The sequence below is a fragment of the Chionomys nivalis genome, chromosome 2 (genome assembly GCF_950005125.1).
Source record: "Chionomys nivalis chromosome 2, mChiNiv1.1, whole genome shotgun sequence".
Lineage (NCBI taxonomy): Eukaryota > Metazoa > Chordata > Mammalia > Rodentia > Cricetidae > Chionomys > Chionomys nivalis.
In genome coordinates, this window is record NC_080087.1 from 36,308,361 (window position 1) to 36,321,405 (window position 13,045).

Genomic DNA, 13,045 nt, shown 5'->3' on the forward strand with positions numbered 1-13,045 from the left:
CGAAATTTTGCAGATGACTCATCTGCAGATTATTCTGCATTTAGAGCCTGAAAGAAATGAAATGATGGTGTGTGGTCCAAAGACAACTTGTATTTGGAGCCCAGGTACTTGTGGAACACTGGTCCTCTTCCTTCCTTGTGTGTACCTTCTGTTTACCCCGGGTGGATGTACCAATAGCAGTTATTGTAAGACATGCAGGGTTTTAGAAAATGAACATCTATTTGAAGAGTTAGGAAAGAGTTCTCCACAGTGGTGGTGATGCGTGTACAGTCTTGTATGATGATTGGTGGATGGGAATGTTGGTTCCCAGTGTGGTCAATTGTATTAGAAAAGAGAGAAAAAGAGGCTTATTTCTGAGAACTTTCCATGTGGTTTTAGGGCTCTGCTAGAAAATTGTGTTGTCCGAATTCCCCCTGGTTTGGCAGGTGATGATGACTTCTTGGAGGAAGGCTGACAAAGTAGAGATGTGACAGCTAAAGAACTTGGTCGCCCCTGTCTCTTCTGTGACACTGAGAACTGGTTTTGCCCGGAGTTTGTGTTCTTCATGGTTTGGAGCCATCAGCTGACTGCCACTGTCAGGATATTGAGTCACCTGCTGTCCTTTTTTTCGAGACAGTCTTGCTACAAGCTCTGGCTGGTCTCAGATTCACAGCAGTCCTGCTGGATCCTCAGGACCGCAGTACCACAGTACTTTCCTTTACATCTACATCATATATCTTTCCTTTTACTTCCCTCTCTCCTTTTCTCCCTCGCCCCTCCCCTCCTTTTTTTTCTTTTTTTCTTTTTGTGGTGAGAGACAGAAAAGTCATGTTACTCTGGGTTTAAGATTAAAATCTGCCTAAACTCTTGTACATTAATAAATGAAAGTTTTTTCCACTCTAACTTTTTTGACTATACAGACTACATTTTAAGAATAAATTTTCCTATTTTTGTTTTATGATAATGATGATATAATATAAAAATGATGTTTAAAAATATTTTTCCCAAGATGACTGTAACATATACAAGTCCCTGTTAACAAAATACAAGCTGTGTTTCAGCTTATATTCTTTGAATTGTTCAAAATCTTTTCAAAAACAAGGAATAATGAGCTGGACATATTTGTAGACTTCTCTGCTGATAACCTATTGGGTAAGGTTCCAAAGTTATTTCACTTCTGGGTTTCGTTTACTAATCTGGAGAGTAAGGGTGGTAAAATAGAGATAATAGAGATAGAAAATTGACTGTTTTGAAGCAGACTAAAGTGTAAATGTTGGCCCTACAGCCTTACTACATGTATGAGTGAAGGAATGTATTTAATATTTAATACCACAAAAGTTGTTGTGCTACTCAGGTCTCTCAGTCCCTTCAGACAACAAGATTCATGCATCTGATATGTGAAGTCTTTAGTTTTGAAGCCAGCAAGAGCTGAGTGGTGGCACTGAGTCCCGTGGCTATGAGGAGTCAGGCTGCCATAATAAAACCGCAGACTGGGTTGCTGAAACAACAGAAATTTGTTTTCACACAGTTCTGGGGGTTAGAAGTCCAAATTGGAGTTGCCAGTAAGGCCTTTTCTTGGAATTAGTTAGGTAGCTGTGATGTAAGCTGTCTGGTGTTTGTTTCTAACAGGGGCATTCATTTTTATCATCAGAACCTCCCCTTACCAGCCTCTTTATAAATTTTTCATCTCCTAAACCCTCCACCTCCACATACAAAGCACAGAATTTTAGGGGAGCACATTTCTGGCCGTACAGATAGGATATGGGTCAAGAAAAACAATACACATAGGCATGGTAGGAGGTGTCTGAGCTAGAGCTTGGATACCTGTCTGCTAAAGTGTAGTTCACTGGCATTGCTGCTATAGTTCAGTGGCTCCAGATTTCTGTATCCCATAGAATAAATGGTTTCAGAAAAGGGCCTGTGAGCTGCTCAGTGGGTAAGGTGCATTTGAGGAACTCATTTGGTAGAGAGAGCACACTAATTTCTATAAGTTGTCCTCTGACCTTCACACATTTCCCATGGTGTCCACACTTGTGCATGTGTCTAATTTACAAAGTAAATAAATGTAAAGAATGTTTAAAATAGGTTTATAATTTAAAATGGCACAAACTTAATATGAATAAAGGATGATACTTTGAATAAGTAAAATGGGTTCTATTGAAAATCTCACCAAATCGCTCTTCTGTGGTGCGGTGAGAACTCTATGAGAATAGCCTGCTTTTATTATTATAGAGATTTAAAGTTCCGTATTTGCATAATTTGACAGAGGATCCTTTTTGGACCTATTACAGAAACTTACCTTCAGTAAGTCTTCATGGAGGAAAACCTCATCCTTTCCTGACCATTTGGTACAGGTGACATCATGTTTATTGAAATACCTAAAGTATTTCTCTTATGGTTGGAAAACATTCTTTCCAGCTCTTTGAGACCTTCCTATATCCAGTCTTAAGTCCTCTGGAATGTGCGTCTCAAGTGCATGGTGTCTCTATTAATATAGATTTACTTTTCACTTTTGGGGGCCAACCAAAGGCAGTAACTTATAATATTTTGGGAATTTCTTGGACAACCCTAATTCAGCTCAAAAGAGAGCTTCTCATGCCTGCTGTTAAGAGTCTGGCTCTTGAGGAGAACAAAAAGGGGCCTATGACTCAGTGGGTAAAGATGCCTTTTGCCAAGCCTGATCACCCAAGTTTGATCTCCAGAACCACCACATAGTGAATGAAGAGAACTGACTTCCAGAAAATGTTTTCTGACTTGTCAGAGAACGAACACACACACACACACACACACACACACACACACACAAAAAAAAAAAAAAACCCAACTAAGTGAAAAAGGAATTCTTAATAATGGTTGAATCATAAAAATTGCAATTGCAGAATTGGAGCCTTGTCACCAAAACAGCCTTTATGTAGTTGCTGCATAGAATAGGCAGCAGAAAGCTCTTCTTTGGCTCACATGGATTTTCTAGCTGAGGAATGAAGTGACTTGGAAGCAAGCTGGACTTTTCTACTGAGCATGTCCTTCTCCAGCAGGGTCCAGCTTGGGTGGGGCCTGGTTTGCTCATTAAGCTTTTGGAGCTGCATTTCCATCGGCTTCCCACAGTCTCCTCATGACAGGAAACAGGAGACAGCTGGCTGAATGTGCCTAGATGTTGCCTGCGTATGTACATCCAGGGGGGAGTTCTGTCGGAGCTGTCGGGTTTTATGGTACATGCTTGCTTGTTTCTGCTTGTGAAAGAAGTTTGCTGTTTAGAATGCGATTGAGAGTCAAGGGGCGCTGAAAATGTGGAATTTGCTAGTGTACCGAGTAGATGGAATCTGGTGTATATACTCTTTGGGTAAGGAATGTTGTGTTGTATTTGCTGTAAGCCCTATTAAAAAAATGTGTGAATATGTGTATTTACATGTGTGTGACTACTACATGCATGTGTGTATGTATTTTAGTGGCAAAAATTTTGTTTCAGACTAGTTATTTACATTTTTTAGGCAAATGTTAAATTTGTGTGGGTTATCTTTAGTACAAATAGCCTTTTCAGATATGGTGTCTAAGAATAATGAAGCTAGTTTATTTTATACACTCGTCTCACTGCCTTACCGTTGACTTTCGCACCTCCAGTGTGAGAAACCATATTAAAGTAAATTTTTTAAAAAAATAATTTATTCATTTTTATTTCATGTGCATTTGTATTTATGTGTGTCTGTGTGAAGATGTCAGATCCCCTGAAACTGGAGTTACAGGCAGTTATGAGCTGCCATATGGTTGCTGAGAATTGAACTGAGGTCCTCTGGAAGAGCAGCAGCCAGTGCTCTTAACCACTGAGCCATCTCTCCAGCCCCTGAAACTAAATTATTTTCTAATGCACTGTGAAACCAATGTTGCATATTTTTATCACATTAAAAGGTGAAAATCTCAATGTAGTGATTTATAGAATTTGTTTTCACACTAATGTATCTGATTAAAAGGAAGTTGTTCTGTAGCTCTGAGAGATGTGAATTCCAACTGTTTTAGCATCTACAGAGTCCTGTGTATGCAGTTGTCAAGAGCTGTATGCTGTTTTCATAATGTGCTCTATCTTTCATTTCTAAATATCTAATCTTGTCATACTGAGGAAGTGTGAAAATTTATTCTGTTGCTTAGATTCTAACATTCATATGAAATTAAAAACTTCTCATGGATTTTCTTTATACAATTTACTCATTTAGTAATCTTTAAAAATGAAGGAGAAAAAGCAAAACTGGTTTTATTGCTCGTTAACAAAATAACAGTGATTGCGATGATGTCTGTGGCTCTGGTTAACACTAGCGGGACTGCCCTGTGTAATGAGGGTATTCGGGGCAGAGTGCATATGTGTTCATGCTGCAGCATTCCCGAGCTTACAGAGAAGGGATTTGAAAGCAGGCCCCAGCTTGGTGGACTTGTCACAGTCTGGGACATTGATTGACTTTGACAAGCTTTTGTCTTATGACCCATTAAAATGCAGCGTCTGCAGCCTATGTGTTTATCCCATGCAATTAACCTTGGTGGATTTGTCTTTGGCTTATTTGGGAAGAGCCTCTGGAAATACTGTTGTTATTTTGTAGCCACAGGACTTAAGAGTTTCTTTACACAGAAATAAGTAACTGGTTGTTGGTTACCACTCATTACAAGTAGGTATGCCTGTTAGGGTTGGATGAGCCTCCTATGCATGAGCTCAGAAAAAATAAAATTTCATGTTATCTGTTAGGATCAAGAGAGATGATGATTTTATCTCTGTTCTGCTTGAGCCTGCTTTTGGTGTCACTCTGAGAAACAGTTGGTATATTTTTCTTTTTGACACAGCGTTATATGGCGATGATCTAATAAATGCTCCCTAGATACCAGGAACAACATAAAAGTATTATTGAGAAGCCACCGGATGTATGACGTTACACTGGGAACATGAAGTTTTACTCATCTAAGAAAAATGTCCCTCTTTATGGTAGCATCACAGCAGATGTGGGCCAGGGAGAAGGTGTGGACAGGAAGCACATGACATATCATGCCAGTTTGTTGCTTCTCCCTGTAAACGAAGAGGAAGCTGCTGAAAGCGATTGGGAGTGTTTATATGTGGCCATCTTCCACACGTACCTTTCTTTCCATTTTATCTTCCCTTTAAAAATGTTCTCACCTTTGAGAGAACTGTTAAGGGCTACATTTTCCTTTCTTCAGCAGATAATAGCAGCAATCTTCTGTGGCTTCCCTGCACTTTACCAGAGTACAGGATGTTGTTTCAGCTCTGCACTGAGGTTGGGACGGTGGGGAGCTCCAGCCTTCTCAGCTTTCTCTCCTTTTAAATACACAACTCAAAAGATCTTTTTATTTTTTAATTGCATTTATTTGTGTGTGTGTCACACATGCTTGTATGCATACACAGACACATGCACACACACGCACACACACACACACAGTGCCAGGGTCCATGAGTGGAGGTTAGAGTTATTTCTCTCTCTGAGCATGAGTCCTAGGACCAAACTCATATTGCAGGCTTGGGGCAGGGTCTTTTACCAACCGAACATTCTTGAAGGCCCATGGAAATACTTCTTTAAAGGTACTGCTATCCTAAACATGAAGTTTTAAGCTTAGACTAGGTGAGCAGTCTATGTGGCATGAGGTTGCTTTGTGGACTATCTGAGATAGATTAGCAAAACTCAGTTACTTTGAGCATATGTAGTATTAAACTTCATTCTGTAGGAAATCAGTGTGGTGCTTCTGAATTGGAATAAGTACCCTGGGAGGTTTCTGAGCTCTTACTGCTCATTGTGGCTGGAGCTGTGACACTGCTTCTCCCATTACCCTAGTTTTCCCCTGGTTTACAAGTGCTACATATGTGCACATAAACTTTTATTTCTTCCAAAAACTATGCTTTCAACCTATTAGTTGCATATAATATGTAACATGTGGGTTCATTTTTTTATTAAGTTTTCATAACTGTATGTGTTTTTTTCTCACTTGCATGCAATTATTTCATACATGTGCATATATGTCAGCAGGATTCTTTACTAGAAGTGAGACTGTTAGTTTAAAATATGTATTTGGGATTATGATAGCTTTCTGTTTTTTTTTTTTTTGTTTTTTTTTCTGTTTTGTTTTGTTTTTCGAGACAGGGTTTCTCTGTGGCTTTGGAGCCTGTCCTGGAACTAGCTCTGTAGACCTCGCTGGTCTCGAACTCACAGAGATCCGCCTGCCTCTGCCTCCCGAGTGCTGGGATTAAAGGCGTGCGCCACCATCGCCCGGCAGCTTTCTGTTTTTTAAAATAGTATCTGGCTGCCGTAGAACTCACTTTGTAGACCAGGCTGGTCTGAAACTCACAAAGACATGACTGCATCTATGTCTCAAGTGCTGGGGTCAAAGGCGCATGCCACCATATTTGGCCCCATGATGTAGCTATTGACAAACTGACTTCTATGGTGTCTGTACCAGATACTCTTCAGTAATAGCTATATGCAAGTGCTTCTGTGTTTTTTAGTGATCATGTGATTAAGATGGAGTTTCTCCATTCTAAAGTTGTAGTTGTATGTGTATCCCTTTTCTTTTTGAATAATTTTATTCTTTTTTATATTTATTTATTTGTAAAGTATTCTGTCTGAGTATATGTCTGCAGGCCAGAAGAGGGCACCAGACCTCATTACAGATGGTTGTGAGCCACCATGTGGTTGCTGGGAATTGAACTCAGGACCTTTGGAAGGACCAATGCTCTTAACTGCTGATCCATCTCTCCAGCCCAATAGTTTTATTCTTTAACCCAGATGTAAGTTTAACTGGCTTCTTGCCTTAACTTCCTGACTTCTGAGATCTTGGACACACACCTGTCTGGCCTTTGGGTGCATTTATTTATCTAGGAATGCAAGTGACTTTCTTTTTTATTTCAGTTTTATGAGCATCATTTAGCCATGCCACCTTTTCTTCCTGTTATGTTAGGCTGATTTAAATTAGCCTAGCCAATTTGTATTTTTGATGTTGAGTCAGTTGTATTATTGGGCTTATTATTCGAATGATTTCATTTCAGCTAAGTAACAAAAGATTATGCCTTTATTCATATTTCCCCCTGCAACATGTAAAGGAACTATAAAACAATTTTTTATTTATATTTAGAGTTGTTCAACAATGAATACTATATTTCACTACTATTATGCTAAAATCAATCAAACACAGAAAAACTCCTAGCATTTTACAACCATGACTTTTAATCATAAAACTTACCGGATGATGATGAAGTCTATATGTGTTCTGTTTCTTTTTTCTTTTCCTTATTGTATTTTAGAGACGTTCTTATGTAGTCCAGGCTTGCCTTGAGCTCACGGTGAGCCGAAGATGCCCTCGAACACCTTCCCAGTTTTCCTGTTTCCATCTCCCAAACTGGCCCTTTTCTGTTTATTAAGTCTTCATTTCTTTGTTTTCTTTAGACTTCAGAAGCTGTTTGAATGCCTTTGGCAATCATTTCAGCCCTAAGAGAGCATGTTATTTATATTATAGAAAATGGGGCCCGACTGGGTCTGGCCTGATCGGGGATGGTCCTCTTTCCTATAACTGTGTCCATGTTCTGTATCCTGTGCCAAGTAGTCTTTAGACTTCCTTCTTTGGTGGATTCAAGATGATTATAACATTTCTATAGTATCCAGAGGCAGGAAAGCCAAGTATCCTTGTAGAGGGAAAAATCTTTTGCTGGAAACTCATCAACTGATGAATGTCTTCTTTAAGAAAGAAAGGGAAACTTCAGGATTGTTCTAGACCAACAGAACCTACATTGGACCCATCCTGGAAGTGACTCTGAGCATGCATGAGTAAGGGGAGAAAAACTGAACAAAAAAAAAAGGATTTTGTTTAAAAAGAGAAAAATCAGAAGAAATATATTCTCTGAATGAAATGTGATCTTGCCTATCCTGGAACTAGCAAAGGGCTTCTTTGTAGGTTCATATCTTTTCCATGTGTGGGCTTAATTTCAAGCAAATGTGAGTTTACATCATTAGAAATAGTATGCCATGAGTTTTTAAATTGCCCTTTAAAAATAACAAGCATGGTCTGGTTATGTGGCTGGTAGGGGGGGCAGCACTGATTATTTAAAAAATTAGTTGCTTATCTTTACTGAATACATTGTCATACACTTACCATTTATTTCTTTGAAATGTGTTTGCATTTAGTTAATAGCATAGCATTTCTAGAACATCTCATCCTTAAGGGACACAAACCTACAAAGACTCCCTCCTCCCCACCCATGCTCTCTCTCTATCACTGAACTGTATACATCCATTCCTGCAGTCCATTTTGTCTGCTTGCTTTTATTACTTCTTCCTCTTCAGGCTCTTTATCTCTCCCTTCCCCTTTCCTCCCATCTAATTTCCTCTAAATGTTTTATATATATTTGAGAAGCATCACACTCTAATTCCCCAGTAGAATTAGGTAGCTGCTGACTCATTCCTGAATTTAGTTTTCTCACATTTGATGCGTTCATGGAAGATAGTGGATATTAAAAGAACCTTCTGTTTGGTTGTGGGCAAGTCACTGTGTCGGTATCAGCAAGGTCTTTTACTTACCTCTTACCCTGTCACAAGCATGGCAAATAAACTCTAATTTTGTTAGATCTAGATAGAAAACAGCTGAATTAGAATTGTCCGCACATTGTCGGTATATTTTTAAGTTCATGATTATTTGTAGAATAGTTTTGTTTCTGTGTTTTTCAGAGTTGAAGGAAAAAGTTTTTATTCTCTTACCACAAGTTTTGAAGTTTAAAATGTATACTTTCCCTTTTGTTAATCTTGACTCCTTAAGTAACTCTTTATGTTCTGCTCAGGGAGCAAGCTTGCTTGTGATTTCAGCACAGGAAGGGAGCCAGTCGGCTGGCAGTTTCCATCCAGTTTCTTGCTTAAGGGTTGGGTGAACCAGATGGGCAACAGCCCGGACTTTAAGGTTGTAATGAAACACTGGGATCTCCTCTTATCACAGGCCCTTTACTTGAAGTTCTTCCAGAGTGTGTAGAGTTGTGTGCCTATCTCTTTTGCATATTATTTACTTAAGAGACTGTCTTTTAAACAGCAGAATGGATAGAAGGTGGCTTAAGCTGCTTGGCATTTATCTCCTTTTTTTAAAAAAAAAGCCCACAAGGATATAAAGAGTGGTTTTCTTTAATATCACATTATGCTGAACATTACTGATCCTCTGTTGATGTTTTTCTGCTTTATTGCTTGTTCAGTGATGCGTATTTTTTCTCCTGAAGCTGTCACAATGACAAGCACTTTTCTCAGCCCTAATTGTAGAATGCCAGCATAATTGTGTCAGAACCATATGCTCATCTGATAGGCGGTTTTTCACTGTAGTGGTTGTTTTGTTTGTTTTTGGTTGTTGATAAGCAGAAACAGTTTTTACTTAGTATTTTTTAATGATGGAGTTGGACAATTCTAATTAAAGATTAATGAGCATTGCTATAGTTTGAGAAACATTAGTTTTGGTTCTGGCTTTGCCCATTTAGCTTGCTACCTTAGGCAAATCTAGCTTGCTAAATCTTTTCCCTTGCTGATAAAATAAGTATATTAAACTAGATAATTTAACAATACCCAGAAAATAGTACTTACTGAATAGTGTTTACAACCATCTGACGACAAGTCTGGGTGCTTCTGTTGTAAATGAAAGTAAGAGCCCAGCCTCTGTGGGCTTCCCATTTTAGTGGGAAATGGAACCCTGAATTTTTGGAACCACAGCACACAGCACTAAGTTTCCATGTTTCTGGGTGGTGCAGTAAGGGCCTGCCCAGGTCTGAGATACTAAGAGTTACGAGCGTGGTAATTATGGCGAATGCATGTGTTGTAGTTGTCTTCTCTTGATGGTAGTGTTTTGTTTAAGAAACCATCTCACAAATAAAGGAGGTGGTGTTAGGTTCAAGCTCTTGGAGCTATTTTAGGAATATGGTTATTTACATAGAGCTACGCCTACCTTTATGGTTGACTATTCACTATTATTTTTATTGTCTCTGTCAGTCTGAGTGACACTGTCAGCTCTGGGGTTGGTAAATACAGTGGTCACTGATATAGTTTGTGAGGCTCACCCTGTGCTTGGTTCTTCTGTGCTCGTTATTTATTTCCTTATTAGCAGTTTGTCTTCAGCTCCTCTGTCTTTAGCTTGTGATCATATGGCCAAATAATGACTTTAAAATATTATATAATATTGTCGCGGCCGCCTCGGCCAGCAAGGAAGACGCAACACAGGAGCTCTTCTTGGCAAGCAGTTTATTCAGGACTTTATTCACAACTTCTTTCTCTTTCCTTCTCTCTCTCTCTCTCTCTCTCTCTCTCTCTCTCTCTCTCTCTCTCTCTCTCTCTCCCTCCCTCCCTCCCTCCCTCCCTCCCTCCCTCTCTCCCTCTCTCCCTCTCTCCCTCTCTCCCTCTCTCTCCCTCTCTCTCTCCCTCTCTCTCTCCCTCTCTCTCTCCTGTCTCCCCCCCTCCCCCCCCGGCAAACCTCTCCCATCCCTTAAAAAGGCACAGGCCGCCAACCCCGGATTGCCAGGTGGGCACTGCCCATAGGTCCACGCATACACAAGCAGCTGACAATCATTGCGTGATAATAGCATGAATCAGGCCTTAGCCATAGGAGTTGATTATCATAAAGAGCACTCACTTTCGGGATCGCGGACGGCGGAAACCAGCACCATCAGGTGCCGCTCCATGCAGCTCTCTACACATCGCCATCAGGTGTGACTCCACGCGACTCTACTACATAATATGTTTGGGTGGGGCAGAGGTATTTATGGTGAGTTGTAGGATATGCTCCATAATGTGTTCCGTAATCCTTTCCACAAACTGACATGAATCTTTTCTAGGAGTAGACCAGGAGTTTTATGATTTACCAGGTAATTCATGGATGTTTTGTACAACAGAAATTGCATGCCACCTGACACAGTGAACTCCTGCACATCACCTGATATAATGGTCTCTTCCATGATTAAAATATGAACAGCTATTAATTTGTTTAACCCAACAGTGGCAACTTTAGTTTTATGTTTCACTGCTTTTCTGAATGTTTTGGCCAAAACCCAGCTTTAGTTGATTGTTCCCCTGTTTCTCACAACCAGAGTAATTAGAGAGCTGACGGTTTATTTTGGTTGGCTTATACAACCGTGGAGCGTTTTTCCTTTAACTTCACCTAGAGAGTTATTGAGATCTCAGAATGTAATTAGAAAGTATATACTAGAAATCAGCTTTGTGTTATACATGACTAATGTACATAATATTCTTAAATGGGTTTGTGAAAAAAGACATTATAAAGGAAAAAATGTTTTCTGTGCAGTATAGGTCCAGTTGTGTTCTTGTTGGTAAATACGTAAGAATAGGAAATCATGTGTGTCTGGTAGTTAACTCTTCCCTCCTTTGTAGTTCTGCTTTCAGACATATTACTGTCCTTTATCTTGCCATTTTACTCTGTTTCTTGTGGCTGACATGCCTTTTCCCTGTCTCTTCTTTGGGTGAGGTGGTAGTAAGGGTTCTTTGTGGCATTCTATAATATTAAACAAAACTGGTTTCCAAGCTAATATTGTTATTATTCTTGCATATAGCTATCCATTCATGTGACCATAGCTCCCAGATAGCATCTTTAGTGCATATCTAGTCTGAATTTTTGGAACTGTCTTTCAAAGCCTGTTTTCTTTATTGGCTAGCTAGACATTTCCACAAACCTGTCAAACATGGAAAATTTCAAATCAAGTTATATGTCTTTATTAGCTCCGCCTTTCCTGAATATTGTCATGTTTCCATGGGTATCCTTCCCCACTCTCCCATTAAGTTCTGAGATTTGTTTTCTCTTTCTCCATATTCAGAAGGTCTTCTGTCTTTCCCATAAGATTCAGTTCTTATCTCCTCCATGATTGCTTTGGCCTTAGTAAAGAAGCAAATCTCCCAGCTAGCTTGTACATTATAGTCAGGTTGGGCTGTTGAAACAAGAATCTTATCACAGTCTTAGTTCAAGTTCTTGACCTTTAGAACCACCTAATTTCAGGCTGTGTCCATGTGAAAGCTTGTATTGGGGATTTCTTGTTAAACTAAAGAGCATTCTACTATATTGAATACATAATGTGTTTTAAAGGGGTCCCTTGTGTGGTATGTGAATCTGCCCTAAAGCAGTTCATTGTACTTTAGTTTTCCTGTTAAAACCCTCTTCATGCCTGTACTGTTTAGAAAGCTAGCTGTGACATTACCCATTGGCTAGCATGCCAGCACTGAGAACACTTTCTGGAAGAACTATGCTGGGAAAGGGAGCAGACGAGCTTGAGCTGGCCTCACCCACCCCCGGCCTGCTGTCTTTGTGGACTAGGTTTGCTGTACTTGAGAAGTCCCTCTTTGCTTGTGTAAAATTTAAACTAGTAGTTACTTTTAGATTTAATTAAATCTTCTTTTATTAGTTGTGATGGAATAAATCATTAGTATATTTTTTCATTCTATAATATCTTTATTTAGTTTGGATTAGAACCTTTAAATGTTTTGCATGTGCACGTGTGTGTGTGTGCACGTGCGCACGCATGCACACACACACACACACACACATACACAGTTTCAGCCTGAGTAGGGTAGAGACTTAGAGTTTTGATTTGGGGCTTTAATTGTTTCCTCAGAAGCTGAGGTTTTGGAAGGAATGGTGCTGGTGCATCACAGGATTTAACACCAGACAGAAAAGCAATCATACAGTTTTGTTTCAATAAGTTTTTCATTGCAGCTAAGCACCCAGCATTTAAAGTTAAATCTTATAATACTTAACATTTCTGTAGAGTTTGGTTTTAATGTGTGAAGTTGTAGTGAAATGTATCTCAATACTTGCTAATACTTCTGGCAACATTTCCTTAATAAAGAATAAATGCTGAGAATAAAAACAATCCTTAAACATTGGATTTTGTATTAGTTGCTATATAACTAGTTCAAATCAAGTAAAAGTAATCACTATCTTGAGTCTGGGTGATTTTGTGTTCCAGCATACAGTTACTCCACTGTGATGTGTGATTTGAGAGATCTAACAGAACAGCCTTCAATTTGTCTTGTGCTTCTGAGCCATCCTCCTTAACAGTGCCTTC

General features: G+C 39.3%; 1 protein-coding gene across 26 annotated transcripts in view; it reads left to right on the plus strand.

Annotated features, from left to right (window-relative positions):
• The window catches only part of Epb41l2 (erythrocyte membrane protein band 4.1 like 2), a 179,767-nt gene that overhangs the window by 75,835 nt on the left and 90,887 nt on the right, over positions 1-13,045 (plus strand). For 22 of the 26 annotated variants that reach the window (XM_057762001.1, XM_057762002.1, XM_057761994.1 and 19 more), the window contains exon 1: positions 3,067-3,141. The exons of 3 other annotated variants lie outside the window; for them this stretch is intronic. The gene's annotated coding sequence lies outside the window, so the exon portion shown is untranslated. Of the gene's footprint in view, positions 1-3,066; positions 3,142-3,209; positions 3,320-13,045 lie in introns of those variants that run through there. One more of the 26 variants, XM_057761997.1, reaches the window with a different exon arrangement.